The 20500-nt window shown below is 41.6% G+C and overlaps 1 non-coding gene across 1 annotated transcript; it reads left to right on the top strand.

The window, feature by feature from the left end:
• The first annotated feature begins 19937 nt into the window (after positions 1–19937).
• Positions 19938–20010, top strand: TRNAR-CCU. The gene has a single exon. It is a non-coding gene; the product is annotated as a tRNA-Arg (tRNA).
• The last annotated feature ends 490 nt before the right edge of the window (positions 20011–20500 follow it).

The following is a 20500-nucleotide window of genomic DNA, read 5'->3' as shown; positions in this document are numbered from 1 at the left end:
TTTACTTAAGTTTTAAGGACTCAGTCTTAGTTATTTATTACTTAATTTTAAACACTAATTTAAATGTATTATTTTACGAAAGGTTATTTGAGCTGATTTTCATATTTTACTGTGGCCCGGGGGGCTTATGAGATTCTGACTGAGTAAGGCCGAGGGCCTGTGTTGTAAGGATACATTTGGGTCGGGCTGCACGCCGCAGCAGTGATATACTGATTATGATAATGAGGCCGAGGACCTGAGATTGTACGCCACGAGGTGGCTTGATATTGATATGAGGCCGAGAGCCTGTTTATGATGCCACAAGATGGCTTGATATTGCGCTTGGGCCGTAAGGGGCCCCTCTCGGAGTCTGTACACCCCCAGTGAGTGTGGGTACCCATTGTGATGTGAGATTGAGCCCGAGGGGCTGGTATTGTTTCTGAGATGTTGCCCGAGGGGCGGATTTGTGGATACTATGCCCGAGGGGCGAACTTTTATTTGTTTACTTTACCTTAACTGTCTGTCAGTTACCTGTTTATTTGTTGAGAAAGGAGTTTTACTTAACTCTTCACTGATTTACTGTTTTTAATGGTTTTACTACTTCATTATAGTATGCCTTGTGCCTTACGTGTTTTCTTACTTTCAGTCGTTATTTACATTTGTTACTCACTGAATTGGAGTACTCACTTTACTCCCTGCACCCTGTGTGCAGATTCTGGCGTAGCTGGTCCCGCTCCTGAGTGCTGATTCATTCTAGCTTCAGGCGAATCTCGAGGAGTCTTTAGGTAGTTGTTGGCGTTCGCAGCCCGGAGCTCCTCCCTATCTCTTTCCTTTTATATTCTTAGTTTAGTACTAAACTCTGTAGTTACATTTGAGTATTCAGTGTCGTTAGATGCTCGTGACTTGTGACACCCCGGTTAGGGCTGTGTTGGGTTGTACTTCTGCACTTTATTGATATTATCCGCTACTTAATATTATTAAATCAAGTTTTAGACTACTTTATGTTGCTTAACTGTTTTAAGAAGGTAAATTGGGTTTATTTGGCTGGCCTTGTCTTCACGAGAGGCGCCATCACGACCGTGTCCGGGGAATAGGGTCGTGGCATTTTGCTTGTCGCCTTAGTATTTTCACCTTTAAAACCTTAGGGGTCTGTCTAGAACCACCTATAGGTAAAGGTCCTAAATCCCTCCAGAACCATTAAGAAGGGACGGGTAACAGCACGCAATAGAAATCGTTGACCAACACTCGTTTTGAATGACCACTAAGGGGATGGGAAGGGTAGATATGAGATATGATGACTACGCACTAATATCACGTGTAGCCCCTCATTGAGGAGTGTTTACCGGACATTGTGTGGGGTGATCTTATAGTCTAATCAACCTAGGACTCCTTCTTTTCAAAACTCATTTTGTTTTATAATACAACTTGTCCAAAATCTATGTCTTATTATTTGAGTTATACAAACATGCCTTATTCTTGTTTCAAGTATTTATTTGGACTAATTCGTAAATATAAGTTCGGCCGGGACCCACAGATGTGGACCAAGAGGGGTGCCTAACACCTTCCCCTCGAGGTTATTTCGAGCCCTTACCCTAAGTCTCTGGTAATGCAAACCAGTCCACGAGTTAATCTCTCTAGGTGCCCTAACGCAACATGAATGTCGAAACCCGGATCTCTCTCCGCGGAGGGAATAAAAGGGGGGCACGACAGTTGGTTTGTGGCTTTGACTTTGAGGGCGATTGCTCTTTCACTTGCCATGATAACGTTGATTTCAACTTGAAAGACCTTTCTTGTTTGTTCACTAACCACTTTCTCTGTCACCCTTAGCATAGAAAATACCTCTGATTCATTCAAACCCAATACCCTCTATCTGTCGCATTGTGCTCATGAATTGACATATACCGAACCTTTGTATTTCACATGAATCCCAAAGCACGTTAATTGCCACTCACTCAGTGCGCATACTACTCTTTCCTGACTTATTCCACTTTGACGTGCTAGCCAGACTCCGCTTTATGCAATTGGAAAGCTGGTAGCAGATTTTGAAGTCATTTCTTATTTGTTCTGACAAAACAGATTCAAGAGGACTTAAACAAAGCAAGAAGAACAGATTTAAGGGGACGACGGAAAGAGATAACATCTAACAAGAAAATTACCAAGCAGAAACTTATCAGATGTGGATACCCACTCTAATGACCGTGACATGCATTTTGGATTAAGTGGCCTAACCTGTCAAGCAAGTCTAATGTTCAACTCTTGTTGTATCTCTAAGCCGTGAAACTGGGCTTCAATGCTCCGATTATCCTATCTGAATCGCGGTCCTTATTCGACTTGTAGTGCCCGAAGGGTTTTCACCATCAAGCCTCTCTCATTTTGTTCTTTCTCTCAACTCACCGTTGCCTTATGGTGCCTGTGAAGGTTTTCACCAATAAGACTCTCTCATTTTGTTCTTTTCTTCTTATTTCCTCTGATTCTGCAGATGACAAGGCATTAACCATGGTAAAAATATCATATGCTCCTGACATGGCTAACTTGTCACTCTCAAAGATTATCTGGGAGGTCTTTTTAGGAATGTAATGTGGCTTTTGGACAGGGTTAGAAAGAAAGGATATCATAAAGACTCAAAATAACTAAGATAACAGGGTTAATTTATTTACAACTTTTGAAATCCATTTTAAAACTTTGCCCCAATTTCTAAAGCAAGAGAATTTGATTCTCTCTTCTTCTTTTTTTTGAGATGGAATTTCACTGAAAGTTGCTCGCTTCAAATTGTTTGGGACGCACTCTCTCGTAGCAGATTCTTGTCGTCCTATTAACTTCCCAAACTATCTGCCCCAGTTTCACCCAATTCAGGCTTTAAATGATCTCAAAATGTCGAGATTTTTACTTATTTCTCTCAAATGTCTCTATCATCTTCAAAACTTATTTCATTGTTTCATGATTAGACTAACTTTTAAGACCAGGCTGAGAATTCCATGTGCATGTCATGTCACTAGAGTCAACATGGAAAGAACTATAAAAGAAAAAGAGAACTAAACAAATACGAACTAGAAATAACCGAAAACAGGAAATTTCATTAGACATAAGGTAAAAGAGTTTGAACAGTGAAACAAGCAAAACAAAACTTGGGTTACAACCCTGGAACAAACCTAGATAACATTAAACGAGTTACTACGACTAAACGAACTAGGCAAAATAAAAGGATAGAAGGGTTTGAGTCACAATACAATATCCAGATTACAACCCTGAAATAACCCAGACAATAGAAATGAGAACAAAATAAACCACCAAGAGTTCTCCCCGGCTAGCCAAGAAAGGAGCATCTTTCCAATCACCAAGCTCAACATCTTAGCCACTGAGTTCCGCTTCAACATTACTAGGACCTTCACAAGTCTCCATCAATTTGACCTTAGTAAATTGCTTTTGGGTCCCTTTTGCCAGCTCGTTCTTAAGATCAACTTCCGGAACCGAGACTGATAGCGCTGAAAGCTTTGCGGCAAGTGACCCTCCGAGGATCTTAGAAGAGTTCTCATATTTCTTTTCAACACAAATCACACCCACCATATGCGTCTCATTATGAACAGGCAATGGACTTTGGCTAGTGTCTACTGTATCTGGATTTTGCACGACAATGTCACTTGCATCAATAAGCTTCTGAACTGCTCTTTTGAGATGCCAACACTTTTCTATGCTGTGACCCGGGGCATTAGAGCAATATGCGCACCTTTGAGAATAATCAAAATTCTTTGGAAGAGGGTTCGACATTTTTATCTGAATCGGCTTCAACATGTCCAATTGCCTCAACCTCTGGAACAAACTAGCATATGATTCTCCGAATTAGGAGTTGTAAAGTCTTTTCTTTTTCCTGTTGTCTTTTCATTTTGTACTCTGGCCTCGGTTGGAACCTTTTGCGGGTAGGTGGTTGATATGCTTGAGGAGGCGGGTAAGACATTTGTGGAGGCAGTGCAGGCCATTGCGGGTCTTGCGGGTGTGGAGCATATGGCGGTGCAATATGGATGGAGTATTGGGAAGGTGAGGTATGACTTTGGGGATTTTGTGGAGAGAAGTAGCATTGTGGAGGATTATCTAGAGTACGAGGATATTCATGGGGTCGGTATTGAAGCTGAAAACGTTGAGCAGGAACGCCCATTGGATCTTGTCGTTGGCGGGTCTCAACAACATCTTTTCTATTTCTCTTGCTTCCCCCCAAATTTACTGAGATGTTCTGAATGTCTTCCGTGGCATCTTTTGTTGCAGAATAGCTCATGATTTTGCCTGACTTGATTCCTTCTTCTACCATCTCCCCCATTTTTACCACATCATTGAAAGGTTTACCCAAGGCCGGGATCAAATGACTGAAGTAGGTGGGCCCCCGGGCTTGTAGGAAAAGCTCAATCATTTCTTCTTCACCAATCGGGGGACTGACCCGAGCAGCTTGTTCCCTCCATCTAAGCCCGAACTCCCTAAAACTTTCCTCGGGTTTCTTTCTATCTTAGATAGGGAGGAGCGGTCTGGGATAATGTCTAGATTGTACTGAAAGTGTCGAACAAAATCTTGAGCCATGTCATCCCATGCATGCCACTTATTGACATCTTGACGAGTATACTATTCCCAGGCTGCCCCACTCAAACTCTCACTGAAATACGCCATCAACAATTCATCTTTCCCTCCAACACTTCTCATTTTACTGCAGTAGCCCCTCAGATGGGATACTGTATCTCCATGCCCATCATACAAGTTAAACTTTGGCATTTTAAATCCCGCGGGAAGATGAACATCAGGGAACATACACAAGTCATGGTAAGACATGTTAATCTGATTTCCCATTCCTTGCATGCTGTTTAAGGACTGTTCTATACCTTTCAGCTTCCCGGATATCTCATTTCGCCCTTCTTTTCTTGTGAACTTTTCATTTTTAACATGAGGCTTATTCCGAAAGCTATGATTGTATGAGTCAGGGACCTTGTGGGCAACCTCTAAGGGGTAATATTGGGCATCATGAGTTTTGAGTGGGTGTTCATTGTTGGATCTATGAAGGAAAGGTTGTTGAGAAGTTGTGATTGTGGGGACAGTGGATATAACAGGAGGGCAATTTTCGGGAAAGGTAGTTGGAGGACGAGTGATGGAGCTACTAGCGTGGTTGGGAAAGCTGTGATAAGCGGGAGAATCTGGAGAGTATGGGGGATCATCTGGCACTATGACCGGAGTTTGGATAAGGGTAGCATCTAGGAAGCTAGGTGGCCGCGGGGGTGGTGCCTTCCCAGTCATCCAAGCCCGATACATGTCCGCTATGTGTTGTCTTAACATCCTTAACTCTTCAACCAACCCAGTGTCCTGTTCAACCAATTGCTTCCGGGTACCAGTATCAACCAACCCAATTCCGTTGTCGTCTGCCATTGCCTTTCGACTTTATGTTGTAGGAAAGAGTTACCAGTTTAAGAACCACAAACCAACCACCCTTCTGCTATAATGAAGATAACAAAAAGGAACAAAATAAAGCCATCATGTTAGCGTTAGGGCATTTAACATATGATAATCTCACATTATGTGTAATGCGCCTAGTCACAGTTATCGGTTCTAAAATGACATCGAGGGTATGAAGGTCATATGGCATCATACCAATTTCACTCTTCTTGCCCCATTTCCTCTTCATTTTCATTTTTTCTTGGGTTTTCATTTCCTTCCCCCTCTTTTCTTACATCCCACAGTTTCCTCCCAATTTTTCACGTCCCACAACTTTTTTTTTCTTTTTTTTTTTAATTTAATTTAATGATGATTCGATCGAACCCTATGTAGGTTGCCTATGTATCATGTCCCTCATGAATCAGATCAAGCGTAGTTCTGGAAAAGTAATGGACATAATAAACTAAAAAAAAAATCTTTTTGGATTTTCATTTATAACTTTTTTTTTCCGATTTTCAAATACAAAACAGGAAGTACGATAACGAGAAACTCGACAAACTCAACTATACTACGACAAACTCATACACCAACTAAAAGACTGAATACTACTGTACAAGACTAGAAAGTAAAAGACTACATGAATTACGAACTCAAAACATAAAAGTATCCTCAAGCAGCTCATGTATGCAACGGTCCTGACTGGAATGGTCCTGGGGTATCTGTCATGCTCGAGCTCTGGTATATGAATCCATACCTTAATGAGAAAAATAAGACCAAATAGATTAATGACTCGAGACACTATGTGAGACCACAACACCTCCTATTGGACACAAGCAAGACATGATTGGGCTATTTTTGAAAATTAACCTACGTGGCCAATAGTGGCTAGAAGTGCAAACTCAACAAGGGTGACTACTTAGATATGGAAATACCTCACTAAGGCTCTTATGGATTCAAACTCCCAATAATCATGGCCCAAAAATAATTTGCAGAAATGACCCATTTTGCAAAAACGACAGATATGGCCAGAAGTGGCTAAAGATGAAAACTCAAAAAGGATTGACCTTAAAGTAATATGACACCTAGTTGTGGGCTCAAGATCCTAAGACATGGGTCATTGAACCACTTTTGCCAAAATAACCCCATTTTGCAAGAATGGCCGATGTGGCCAAAAGTGGTTGGATAGGCAAATTCAACTGGAATGGACCTTAAAACTGAGAGGACACCTTGTTGTGGACTTAGGGCTCTAAGACGTGGGATAACAAGCCACTTTGAGAAAATAGCCCTATTTTGCAAAATGACCACTGTGGCCAAACGTGGCTAGACATGCAAGATTTGGCTAAGACCCCGCGAAGCCAAGAACCTAAGACTCACTAGGAAGACCGGACCCTATGTGGGCTGCCTACGTATCCCGCCTCGAAAGACGAGAATCAAGTATGCGTAGTTCGGAAATATTGGATACTAGAGAGAACACTAATTGATTTGGAGAAAACATATTTTTGTCTTTTTTGAAAAATGATGAAACATGTAAAATCTTTTGGATTTTCTTTTTCTTTTTTTTTTAATTTTTGATTTTTGATTTTTTTTGGAAAATGATGGAAAAGTGCAAAATGTTTTTTTTGATTTTTGATTTTCATTTTTTTGGTCTTTTCTTGAATAAATTGTGAAAGAAAAATATAATTGGGCCCTACTTGCTTCATTTCTATACTTCACCCTCTTTCCCAAACATCAGTCCGTCAAATGACCTTTCTACCCTCAAAGATGCAACATGTATCACATAGGGAGGATTAAATGTCTTTTGGGGCCACGGGCCCATTTTGACAAAATTTGGATAGGCCTCCTACAAAGGAACACGGTACCTGGGACCGAGCCCTGCCAAGTGTAAATGACATGATGCAAATAAGCATGACCTAAAGGCTGGCCTAAGTTTGGGGTTCACTAGACAAGGCAATTCGGGGCAGCACGTGGTCGATGGCGGCTGCTCTAGCTGTCCGCCCACTCCACGCTCCCACGCCACCCCCCTAAAGACATGGGTGACTCACAAAAAGGCAGTGTACGCTCAAACGTACTCCGGAAGACTTGTTGCAGAAAGAAGGCCCATGGTTATGCAAATGATGACAGTTATAAAGCAGTAACACATAAGGAAAAGCGATAAAAAAATAACCAACAAAACAGGAAAATAAGACAAACAAACCAAATAAATAAAGCAAATAAAATAAAAAATACCTCAACCGAATATCCTAAAAGCCAACAAGATCAAGTATCAGCAAGAACCTGCAACTCCCCAGCAGAGTCGCCAAAGCTGTCACACCCCTTTTTTCACCTTACTAACCCCTTTTAAAATAATAAAAGTGATTTGTAAAGCTCGAAAAGGTTTTCAATTTTGAAAAGTGACAAAAGATTGTGTTTCAAAAAGATTTTTAGAGTCTCCACCTGACATTTGATTTTGGCGTGTCAGGTCACCGTTTTATAAAAATGATTTTTCCTTTTAGAACACTTTGGACTCCGAAACTAAATCTGCACCAGAGTTCTAGGTAAGGGGGTTCATTTGACTCGGGGAGAAGGTGTTAGGCATCCCCCGAGTCCCGTGAAAATCACGGTTACGTACCTAATCTAGTTGGGTCTTAAAATATTCAAACTGAGGTAAAAAAAAAACACATAAAAGGAAAATAAACACAAAAGAGGCCTGAGGCCGTCCCCACCTAATAAATAAAAGAAAACGAAAATAAAATAAATCTAACTATCCTGTACTACGCCTCCAATGATGATGCCACGGTCTACTTTTACATTCACTTCGGGGCATACCCCTGAACAAAAATATATACAGAATCTACGGGGCATTTCCCTGAATATAACGAAAGGGAACCACCTCTCGCCTTGAAATTAAACAAACAAAATCCTAAAGTTTGCCTACCCGAACATTAACGGCATAAACATGCTACTAGCGATAAGCAATAAATAAAAGTAATAAAATATTTCAAATTCAAATTGTCATTTACGTTTAAGCCCGAATCATTTTATCTAATCATTAAATATTTAAAGCAATTCGAGCTCAATCCCACGACCCATTTAACAATAAATCCCACTAAACTGTAATCTCATGTCCAATGTTTGTTCACAAATATATTCCACACAAAAACTTACAAATAACCGGCACTACAACTCATATCAAATGGCTCAAATAAATGTTAATCCCGAATAATAACAATTGAAAAGGAGTGGGATAAACAGGATAAATATCCTGAAGCTCAATCAAACTAAATCTAAAACTATTTTGCAGATTCTAAAGGGTAATTAATCTTATGAAACCAAATCTATTAATAATTTCATTCATTTGTGTTAACTAACTAACCAATTTGCACCAAAGATCTGTGGTTCCAAAAGGTTGAAATCAAAGGCTCAACTAACACAGAAATTAAACCGAGAGAAAATGACCCACATGAGCTATTATCGTATTTCAACATCACATATATATGTCACAAGGAGAAAATACGAAGAACAGGGGCAGAGATAAGAGTTAACCTGGTTGTAAATTAATTTGATTGAATGTGCTCGAACCGCAACTGAACCTCGGACGACTCCCTCAAACGGTGATTCAAACCAGCTTCAAAACTCAGCTTACAACCATATTTTTTTCGTTTTCTTCCCTATCAGCGTGTGCGTGTGTTTTCTGGCGACCGCGTTGGGAAGGGACCGGGGCTGCGGCAGTTTGGTTGAAGCAAAAGAAGGAGCAGTGATGGTTTTTTTTGAAATTAGGTTCAAGGGAGGGGAAACGGCGGCTGATGATTTTGAAGAAAGGATGGTTGCTCGGTATTTTGGTGAAGGGAGGAGTTCTTCTGTTAGGATTTTTTTGTGAGGGGTGTGCTGAAGAAGAAGGTGTCACGACCCGGATTTCCCACCCTCGGGAGTCGTGATGGCGCCTACTAGTGAAAGCTATGCAAGCCAACCATTTGTATTATTTATCTTTTTCCCATTTTAATCCTGTAACAATTAAGAACCAACATCATATAAACAGCGAAATTTAATAAGCAGAAGACTGAAATGTAATATTTTAATAATGATACCAATACCAATTCATAACATAAACTACCCAGAACTGGTGTCACAATTTCACAGGCTGTCATACTACAAATAAAGGTCTGAAAGATAATACAACGCTGTCTCTGGAATACATGAAAGAAACAGAATGAAAAGATAGAAGGAGACGCCAAGGTCCGCGGACGCCTGCAGGACTACCTCGGGTCGCCTGATGAACCGGAAGCAGCAACCTCACTGCGGTCCTAAAGCTATAGCACCGGGATCTGCACATAAGAGTGCAGAGTGTAGTATCAGCACAATCGACCCCATGTGCTGGTAAGTGACTAGCCTAACCTCCGCGAGGTAGTGACAAGGCTAGGACCAGACTACCAAATAAACATGTGCAGTTAAATCATGTACAGCGGAAAATAAAGGCAAACTTTATAATTAAAGATAGGAAGAGGGAAACATGCTGCAGGGAACAACAAGTAACAACAGAAACCAACAGTTAAATGTAAAGAACACCATAACTCAATTATCAGTAAAAATCAGGAAATCAAAGACAAGTGCACGGCATCACCCTTCGTGCTTTTACTCTCGTCCTCACCATAAAATCGATATAAATGGCATGGCATCACCCTTCGTGCTTTTACCTCACATAATCATGGCACGGAATGATCCTTCGTGCATTATCACTCATATAAAGGCACAGAATGGTACATCGTGCGGCACGGCATCACCCTTCGTGCATTAACACTCTCTCACAAATATCATGCACGGCATCACCCTTCGTGCTTTAACACTCTCTCACCAATACAATGCACGGCATCACCCTTCGTGCTTTAACACTCTCCCTCATCCAAACAAACAATCACAAGCAACAAGGGCACGGAAATAAATAAAATTATAATAAAATCCCGGCAAGGGAACAATAGTACAACAATCATATCCCGGCAAGGGAAACAATATCAAAAGCAACAACATCCCGGAAAGGGAGACAACATTAAAAGCAACAACATCGCGGCAAGGGATACAATATCATAATCCTCTTCTCTTTCTCACATTTACTTCACAACTCAATTCACAACTTGAGACAATGCTCTATAATGTCCAATTGCCAACAATAATTCCACAAATCATTTCACAACTTGAGCCAACGCTCTTCAATGTTCAATTACCAAAATTACTTCCACAAGCCTTGTTCAACAATAGAAATATCACATAAGGCATGAACAATACAAAACGGAGTCGTATTAATCATAGCATAAGACTCACGGGCATGCTTGACACCAACGTATAGATACTCGTCACCATGCCTATACGTCGTACTCAACAATTAACACATAGCAAATAGGACAAAACTCCTAATTCCTCAAACTAAGGTTAGACCAAACACTTACCTCGATGCCACGAACACAATTCAAGCCTCAACTACCACTTTACCTCTTGATTCCACCACCAATTCGCTTGTATCTAGCCACAAGTTACTTAACTATATCAATAAATGCTAAATGAATCAATTCTAATGCATGAAAATAGATTTTCTGAAGTTTTTCCCAAAAAGTCAAAAATCGACCCCGGGCCCACATGGTCAAAACCCGATGTTCGAACCAAAACCCGATTACCGATTCACCCACGAACTCAAATATATAATTTATTTTGAAATCGAACCTCAAATAGAGGTCCAAATCCCCAAAATTCGAAAATCCTAAATTCTACCCAAAACACCCAATTTCCCCCATGAAAACCCTTGATTTTGAGTTGAAATCATGTAAAAAGATGTTAAAGATTAAAGAAAACTAGTTAGAAATGACTTACAATCGATTTGGAAGAGTAGTTGTCTTTGAAAAAATCGCCCAAAGGTGTTTAGGTTTTGAAAAGGTTGTAAAAATGGTTGAAAATGCGTCTAAGTTATGATTTAGCAGGTTGCAGATGTCGCAATTGCGACCAGGGTTCGCAATTGCGAACCCCTCAGAAACTGCTCACTTCGGAAATGCGAAGATGTTGTCGCATTTGCGACCAAGTGCAATTCCGGTCACCTTCGCATTTGCTAGGGACCCTTTGCAAATGTGATATCGCATTTGCGATATATACGTCGCATTTGCGACCAAGGCAGCCCAGGTCAACTTTCGCATTTGCGATACTATTTCACATTTGCGAATTCGCATTTGCGAGCTTGCATTTGCGAGCCTGGCTTCACAATTGCGAAGCCTGCAGACCTGCAACATACCAGCAATTTTCTAAGTCCAAATTTCACTCCGTGGCCCATCCAAAACTCACCCGAGCCCTCGGGGTTCCAAACCAAACATGCACGCAAGTCCAAAAACATCATACGGACTTGCTCGTGCGATCAAATCATCAAAATAACATCAATAACTATGAATTTAGAATCAAAATCAAAGAAAAATCTCATGAACTCTTAAGTTCAAATTTTAACAACCGAAGGTCCAATTCACGTCATATCAAGCCCGTTTCTTACCAAAGTTTACATGCTCAACTTAAATACCATATAAGACCTGTACCGGGCTCCGGAATTAAAATACGAGCCCGATACCATCAAATTCAATACATTCAAATTTTCCAAAAACTCTACAATTTCAGTTAAATAATTTTCTTCAAAAATTTATTTCTCGAGCTTGGGACCTCGAAATTCGATTCCGGGCATACGCCCAAGTCCCATATTTTCCTACGGACCCATCGGGACCGTCAAATCACGGGTCCGGGTCCGCTTACCCAAAATGTTGACCAAAGTCAACCTAAATTCATTTTAAAAGCAAAATTCATCGTTTTTCACAGATTTTCACATAATGGATTTCCAGATACACGCCTGGACAGTGCATGCAATTCGAGGTGAGACGAAAAGGAGGTTTTAAGGCCACAGAACACAGAATTTATTTCTAAAACAAGTGATAACCTTTTGGGTCATCACATCCTCCACCTCTAAAATAATCGTTCGTCCTCGAACGGACATAAGAAGGAAGTACCTGAGTCGGAGAAAAGATGGGGATATCGGCTCCGCATATCGGACTCGGACTCCCAGGTCAATGCCTCAACAGGCTGACCTCTCCACTGAACACGAACAGAAGGGAAACTCTTCGATCGCAACTTACGAACCTTCCGGTCTAGAATAGCTTCCGGCTCCTCCTCATAGGACAAGTCCTTGTCCAACTGGACGCTAAAATCTAACACGTGGGATGGATCACCGTGATACTTCCGAAGCATGGACACATGAAACACTGGATGCACGGCTGATAAACTCGGTGGCAACGCAAGTCTGTAAGCCACCTCTCCCACTCAATCAAGAATCTCAAACGGGCCAATGAACCTAGGGCTAAGCTTGCCCCTCTTCCCAAATCTCATCACGCCCTTCATAGGCGACACCCGAAGCAACACCCGCTCGCCGACCATGAATGCCACATCACGAACCTTACGATCGGCATAACTCTTTTGCCTGGACTGAGCTGTACGAAGCCTATCCTAAATGATCCTGACCTTGTCCAAGGCATCCTGTACTAGATCCGTACCCAACAACCCTGCCTCCCCCGGTTCAAACCACCCAACCGGCGACCGACACCGCCTACCATATAAAGCCTCATAAGGAGCCAACTGAATGCTCGACTGGTAACTGTTGTTGTAGGCAAACTCCGCTAAAGGCAAAAACTGGTTCCACGAGACTCCAAAGTCAATAACACAAGCTTGGAGCATATCCTCCAAAATCTGAATAGTGCGCTCGGACTGCTCGTCTGTCTGAGGATGAAATGCTGTGCTCAACTCGACTCGTGTGCCCAACTCACGCTGAACTGCCCTCCAGAAATGCGAGGTAAACTGCTGATAAGTATATTTTACTTAATTTTTAATATATAATTTTCTCTGTAAAAATAAAGAAATTATCATATTCTTCCCTAACTTTTAGTAAATTATGTAGCAAAGATTGCAAAGCAAGTGATGCAGAATCAAGGAAGATTTTAAGAAATAGCGCACCAAAGGAGAAAAGTAAGAGTAAATAAACAAGGCACAAAGAAGACAATATACGAAGGGACTTTTCATAACAGACCCATAACTGATCCATAACCAAGATCCATAATCAACCCATAACAAAACTCATAACCAAAGCATAACTAGTTATGGAGTGGTTATAAAATGGATGTCTCAGAAATTCGGAGAGGGGCATCGAGAGAAGGAGTGCTCAGCAGATAACTGAATCCATTTTAGAGCTTTTCCTTTTCATTTCAGTCAGTTGTTCAGTTCTTTAAATTTCTGCCCAGTCATTACAGTGGCTTTTGTTTCTAGTTTCTAATAAATTTTAGCTTTGAAAATTACTCTATATCCTGCTTTTAATTAAATAGGGGGAATTATTCTTTCTGAATATTTCTTACTATTTTCTTATCTAATGGACAAGAATATTTTCATTAGCAATACTAGCTCCAGTATGGAGTAACTTTTCTTGTATTGGGAAAATGACGGATCTTAATATTTTTATATAATAGTAGATATTATTCTTCAATTTCACAGCTTGAGTTGAAGCTTTTTATTTAAATTTTATCTGCTTTATAGTTGGGTGTTATTTAATTTGTTAACATCTATCTATTTCGTACTATATATTAACTTCTTACTGATTTTGTAATCGAAAGAGGCAGAAGAAGTAATACTTAATTTTGGTATTGATAGATGTTAACCTACATCTAGCTCATATATGTTAAAATTGATTCTACACTTATTTGTAATCGAAAGAGGCGAATATTGTAGTAATCAGTTATAACAAGTAGGGTAACCGAAAGGGACTTACTAAAAAAGAGCATGCTTTAGTTCAAGTATATATTTCTGGTTATTTAATATTACCATTTTAACGATTAATTTGTATAACCGAGAGGAGTGCATTTAATTGTTCAACTATACTAATAATATATAAATATAATCGTGAGAGGCATTTATACATTTATGAGAAATAGAAGTTGAAGGATAAATGTATCTATTATATAATAAAAATATTAAGTGAAGTCAGGATCCCAACACCTTTTTATTATATTTGTGAAAAACAAAATATTTTCTATTGCTCTATTCATGCATTTTTAGTTAGTTAATTTGCAACTCAAATCTTTCTGATTTTCTCAAATAGTAATTAAAACAAGAAACGTCTGTAGAGTAGATAAACCAATCTCTGTGGGTTCGACATCTTTCTATACTATAATTTGACAGAGTACGAGTTTAATTTATACACACACCAAACACTCGTCAACTGCGTACCTCGATCAGAAATGATAGACACGGGCACACCATGAAGACGAACAATCTCCCGGATATAGATCTCAGCTAACCTCTCAGAAGAATAAGAAACCGCCACAGGAATGAAATGCGCTGACTTGGTCAGCCTATCAACAATAACCCATACTGCATCGACCTTTCTCTGAGTCCGTGGGAGTCCAACAACAAAGTCCATAGTGATATGCTCCCACTTCCACTCAGGAATCTCAATCTTCTGGAACAAACCACCAGGTCTCTGATACTCGTACTTTACCTGCTGACAATTCAAACACCGAGCCACATACGCAACAATATCGTTCTTCATCTTCCTCCACCAATAATGCTGTCGCAAATCCTGATACATCTTAGTGGCGCCCGGATGGATAGAGTACCGGGAACTATGGGCCTCCTCTAGAATCAACTCTCGAAGTCCATCCACATTAGGCACACAAATACGACCCTGCATCCTCAAAACTCCATCATCTCCCACTGTGACCTGCTTGGCACCACCGTGCTGCACCGTGTCCTTTAGGAAATGGGGATCATCATACTGCCGATCTCGAACTCGCTCCAATAATGAAGAACGAGCGACTGTCCAAGCTAACACTCGGCTGGGCTCAGAGATATCCAACCTCACGAACTGATTGGCCAAAGCCGCCTGAACATCCAAAGCAAGCGGTCTCTCACCGACCGGAATATACGCAAGACTGCCCATACTGGCTGACTTCCTACTCAAAGCATCGGCCACCACATTGGCCTTTCCCGGATGATATAAGATGGTGATATCATAGTCTTTCAAGAGCTCCAACCACCTTCTCTGCCTCAAGTTTAGCTCTTTTTGCTTGAACAAATACTGTGGACTCTGGTGATCTGTGAACACCTCACATGACACGCCGTACAGATAGTGCCTCCAAATTTTCAGCGCGTGAACAATGGATACTAACTCCAAATCATGAACCGGATGATTCTTCTCATGAATCTTCAACTGACGCGAAGCATAAGCAATGACCTTGCCGTCCTGCATTAACAACGCACCAAGTCCAATACGAGATGCATCACAATAAATTGTATATGGCCCTGAACCTGTGGGAAAAACCAACACTGGCGCCGTAGTCAAAGCTGTCTTGAGCTTCTGAAAGCTCGCCTCACACTCGTTCGACCACCCGAACTGGGCACCCTTCTGGGTCAACCTGGTCATCGGGGCTGCGATAGATGAAAACCCCTTCACAAACCGACGGTAATAGCCTGCCAAACCCAAGAAACTCCGGATCTCTGTAGCTAATGTGGGTTGAGGCCAGTTCTTGACTGCCTCTATCTTCTTCGGATCCACCTGAATACCCTCTGTTGATACAACGTGACCCAAGAATGCAACTGAACTTAACCAGAACTCACATTTTGAAAACTTAGCATACAGCTGACTATCCCTCAGAGTCTGAAGAACGACTCGAAGATGCTGCTCGTGCTCCTCCCGGTTGCGGGAATAAATCAAAATATCATCAATGAAGACGATCACGAAGGAATCCAAATAAGGCCTGGACACTCGATTCATCAAATCCATGAAAGCTGCTGGGGCATTTGTCAACCCAAATGACATCACCAAGAACTCATAATGCCCGTACCGAGTGCGGAAAGCTGTCTTAGGGACATCGGATGCCCTAATCCTCAACTGATGGTAGCCAGATCTCAAGTCAATCTTCGAAAATACCTTGGCACCTTGAAGCTGATCAAACAAATCATCAATCCTCGACAATGGATACTTATTCTTGATTGTAACCTTGTTCAGCTGCCAATAATCTATACACATCCTCATCGATCCGTCCTTCTTCTTAACAAACAATATCGGCGCACCCCAAGGCGAGACACTAGGCCTAATAAAGCCCTTATCAAGCAAGTCTTGCAACTGCTTCTTCAATTCTTTCAATTCAGGAGGGGCCATACGATACAGTGGAATAGAAATGGGCTGAGTGCCCGGAGCCAAATCAATGCAAAAGTCAATGTCCCTGTCAGGTGGCATACCCGGCAGCCCTTCTCGACCATACACCGAGCCTTCATATATGAGATAACACGACAGGTAGAATGTCCAGGAGTCCCTCTCCACTCTAAACGAGGCAAACCCGGCAAGGCTAAGGTTACAGTCTTGGCATGATAGTCCAAGATAGCGTGGTAAGGTGATAATCAGTCCATCCCCAATATGACATCAAAATCAACCATATCCAAAAGTAACAAATCTACTCGAGTCTTAAGACCCCCAATAACAACTATACAGGAACGATGGACACGATCTACCACAATAGAATCACCCACCGGTGTAGACACATATACAAGAGCACTCAAGGAATCACTAGGCATGACCAGATATGGTGCAAAATAAGATCACACATAAGAGTATGTAGATCCAGGATGAAATAGAACGGAAGCATCTATACTACAAACCAGAACAGTACCTGTGATAACTGCATCGGAAGCCACAGCCTCAGGCCTGGCTGGAAAAGCATAACATCGGGGCTGGGCCCCACCACTCTGAACTACATCTCTGGGACGGTCTACTGCTGGCTGGCCTCCACCTCTAATACCTCTACCTCCACCTCTAGCATCTCTAACTCCACCTTTAGCTGGCTGAGCGGGCTGTGGAACATTCGGTGCCTGAACCATGGCACGGGAACCGTGATGCTGAGAGCTGCTCGATGCTCGAGGGCAAAATCTAGCAATATGCCCCGTATCACCACAAGTATAACAAGCCCTCGGCTGTTGAGACTGCTGACCCTGACGACCTGAATGACCACCCCGAAAACTCCGGAGCGGCGGTGTACTGATAGGAGCTGGTGGTGCACTGTAGGACTGCTGATCAGAATACTGCATATGAGAACCACGCCACCTGAAGCACCGTGAGAAACCTGAAGTGCTGACTGAAAAGGCCTAGGATAATGGCCTCTACCAAAAGAATCCCTGCCTCCAGATGAGGCGCCACTGAATCTGCCTGAATGACGAGGCCTCTTGTCAGACCCCTGACCACCCCCCTGTGATAAAACCATCTCAACCCTCCTGGCCACATTGGCCACATCCTGAAAGGAAATCTCGCTCCCCGTCTCCTTGGCCATATGAAGTCGAACAGGCTGAATGAGTCCCTCAATGAACCTCCTCACTCTCTCTCTCTCTCAGTGGGAAGTATAAGAAAAGCATGACGGTCCAAATCAATAAACCTGGTCTCGTACTGAGTGACAAGAAGAAACTTCTCCAGGAATAGCTGAGAAAACTGATCCCAAGTTAGAGCTGGTGACCCAACTGGTCTAGCCAAACAATAATCTCTCCACCAAGTCTTGGCGGATCCAGTTAAACGAAAAGCAGCAAAGTCGACCCCATTGGTCTCCACTATCCCCATGTTCCTGAGAACCTCATGACAGCTGTCTAAATAATCCTGGGGATCCTCAGAAGATGCATCGCTGAAAGTGGTAGTGAAGAGCTTGGTGAACCTGTCCAATCTCCACAAGGCATTAGCAGACATAGCTGCTCCATCACCGGTCTGAGCTACCACACTCGGTTGAACTGCTCCAACTAGCTGAGCTGCTGGAGTCTGAAACTGGGGAGCCATCTGCTCTGGAGTGCGGGTAGCAGGAGTCTGGGCTCCTCCTCCAGCCTAAGAGACGGTTGGTGCTACAGGAAGCAAGTCTGCCTGGGTGACACTCTCCATAAGGCCCACTAGACGGACCAAAGCATCCTGGAGAACTGGGGTAGCAATGAACCCCTCTGGGACCTGAGCTGGGCCCACTGGAACTGCCTGGGCCGGAACCTTATCATCAAACTCAACCTGAGGCTCCGCCGCTGGTGCTGCTGCTCTGGGCTGAGCTCTGCCCCTGCCTCGGCCTCGCCCACTGCCCCTCGTAGGAGCTGCTGATCAGCGGATCAGGAAGTGCGTGTTCTCGCCATCTGCAAAAGAACAGAGTAGAAATTCAATTAGCATTGAGAAACCAAATCGCACGACAGAAAGAATAGATGTGAAGTTTTTCCTAACTCTGTAGCCTCTGGGGATAAATACAGGCGTCTCCATACCGATCCCTCAGACTCTACTAAGCTTGTCCGTGAATTGTGAGACTTAAGTAACCTAGAGCTTTGATACCAACTTGTCACGACCCGGATTTCCCACCCTCGGGAGTCGTGATGGCGCCTAGTAGTGAAAGCTAGGCAAGCCAACCATTTGTATTATATACCTTTTTCCTATTTTAATCCTTTAACAATTAAGAACCAACATCATATAAACAGCGGAATTTAATAAGCGGAAGACTGAAATGTAATATTTTAATAATGATACCATTACCAATTCAGAACATAAATTACCCAGAACTGGTGTCACAATTTCACAGACTGTCTAGGAATACTACAAATAAAGGTCTGAAAGATTAATACAACATTGTCTCTGGAATACATTAAAGAAACAGAATGAAAAGATAGAAGGAGACGCCAAGATCCGGGGGCGCCTGTTGTATTTTACTGAGATTTCATGATATGAACTTTATATGATTTATTGCTCGTCACTACTTCTCAGCCTTTATTTACTTTGGTTACTTACTGAGTTGGCGTACTCACGTTATTCCCTATGCCTTGTGTGCAGATTCAGGTATTTCTAGACCCTGTAGCGGGTGTTGATTATTCAGTCGCAGATCCATCGGAGTTAGCAAGGTAGCTGCCTGGAGATCGCGTCCCTGCTTTCCTCCATCTTCATCTTCCCTTAGTTTTTTTTCAATTATTTCTAGACTATGTTAGTCTCGATATTATCAGACGGTTGTAGTAAATGCTCATGACTAGTGACACCCCGATGTCGCCTTTCTTTTTCGCACTTTTGTTTTTTTATTTGCACTCCTTATGAAGGTTTTATATTAAATAGCTTAGGGAGTTATCTTGAAAATGAAAATCTAATCTTGCTTTTGTGTCGGCTTGCCTAGTACCACGATAGGCGCCATCACGACAGGGTTGGTTTTTGGGTCGTGACAAATTTGCTCAACTCTAGTGGTGCCTAATTATTCAGATGCCTAATTGTTCAAATCATTTATATAGATGCCTAACTTTTAATACAAGGCAAACGGACAATTAGTTCAACTCGGCCTAATTATGGCTGGTTAGAATCGAAAAGAGTTTAACAAAAATAGTATTAATAGATCTCCACGGCATTCCAAATTGTGGTCTATTTGGATCCATGTAAAAAAATGAGAAAACTACCATGTTTTGTCCTACTTACAAAAAATAGCCCTTCGGCCCAAAAGTATTGCATATAGTAGCCGAAAGGAATGAGTATAACAACATAAGCGCCTGTAGCTCAGTGGATAGAGCGCTTGTTTCCTAAGCTGAAGGTCGTAGGTTCGACCCCTGCCTGGCGCGATAGAGCAACCCTTTTTTGCAATGTATAAATATTGTAGCCTAAGTTCGACAGTGTATCCTTGGTGTATATTGAGCCTATCTCGAGTGTGCTTGTGTATCTAAAGTGTATATATTTATGTACCCCAAATGTATTTTGTATCGTGAATATATAATCTGTCTGAACAATGTATCAAAATTGTATATAATGTGTATTTTCTAATATGTAAACATAGTGTATATAAATTATATACAATTTTGTATGTGTAATGTGTGCACACTGTGTATTTGGAGTGGATCATGTATTTTTGTATAGTGACAGTCTATTTTGTATATTTTTTGTATAGTGACAGTCTATTTGTATATTTTTTGTATAGTGACAGTCTGTTTTGTATATTTTTTGTATAGTGACAGTCTGTTTTGTATATTTTTTGTATAGTGACAGTCTATTTGTATATTTTTTGTATAGTGACAGTCTATTTTGTATATTTTTTATATAGTGACAGTCTATTTG

The sequence above is a fragment of the Nicotiana attenuata genome, unplaced genomic scaffold (genome assembly GCF_001879085.1).
Source record: "Nicotiana attenuata strain UT unplaced genomic scaffold, NIATTr2, whole genome shotgun sequence".
Taxonomy (NCBI): Eukaryota; Viridiplantae; Streptophyta; class Magnoliopsida; order Solanales; family Solanaceae; genus Nicotiana; species Nicotiana attenuata.
Note: the sequence above shows the minus strand (reverse complement) of the source record. Positions and strands in the feature narration are given on the sequence as shown.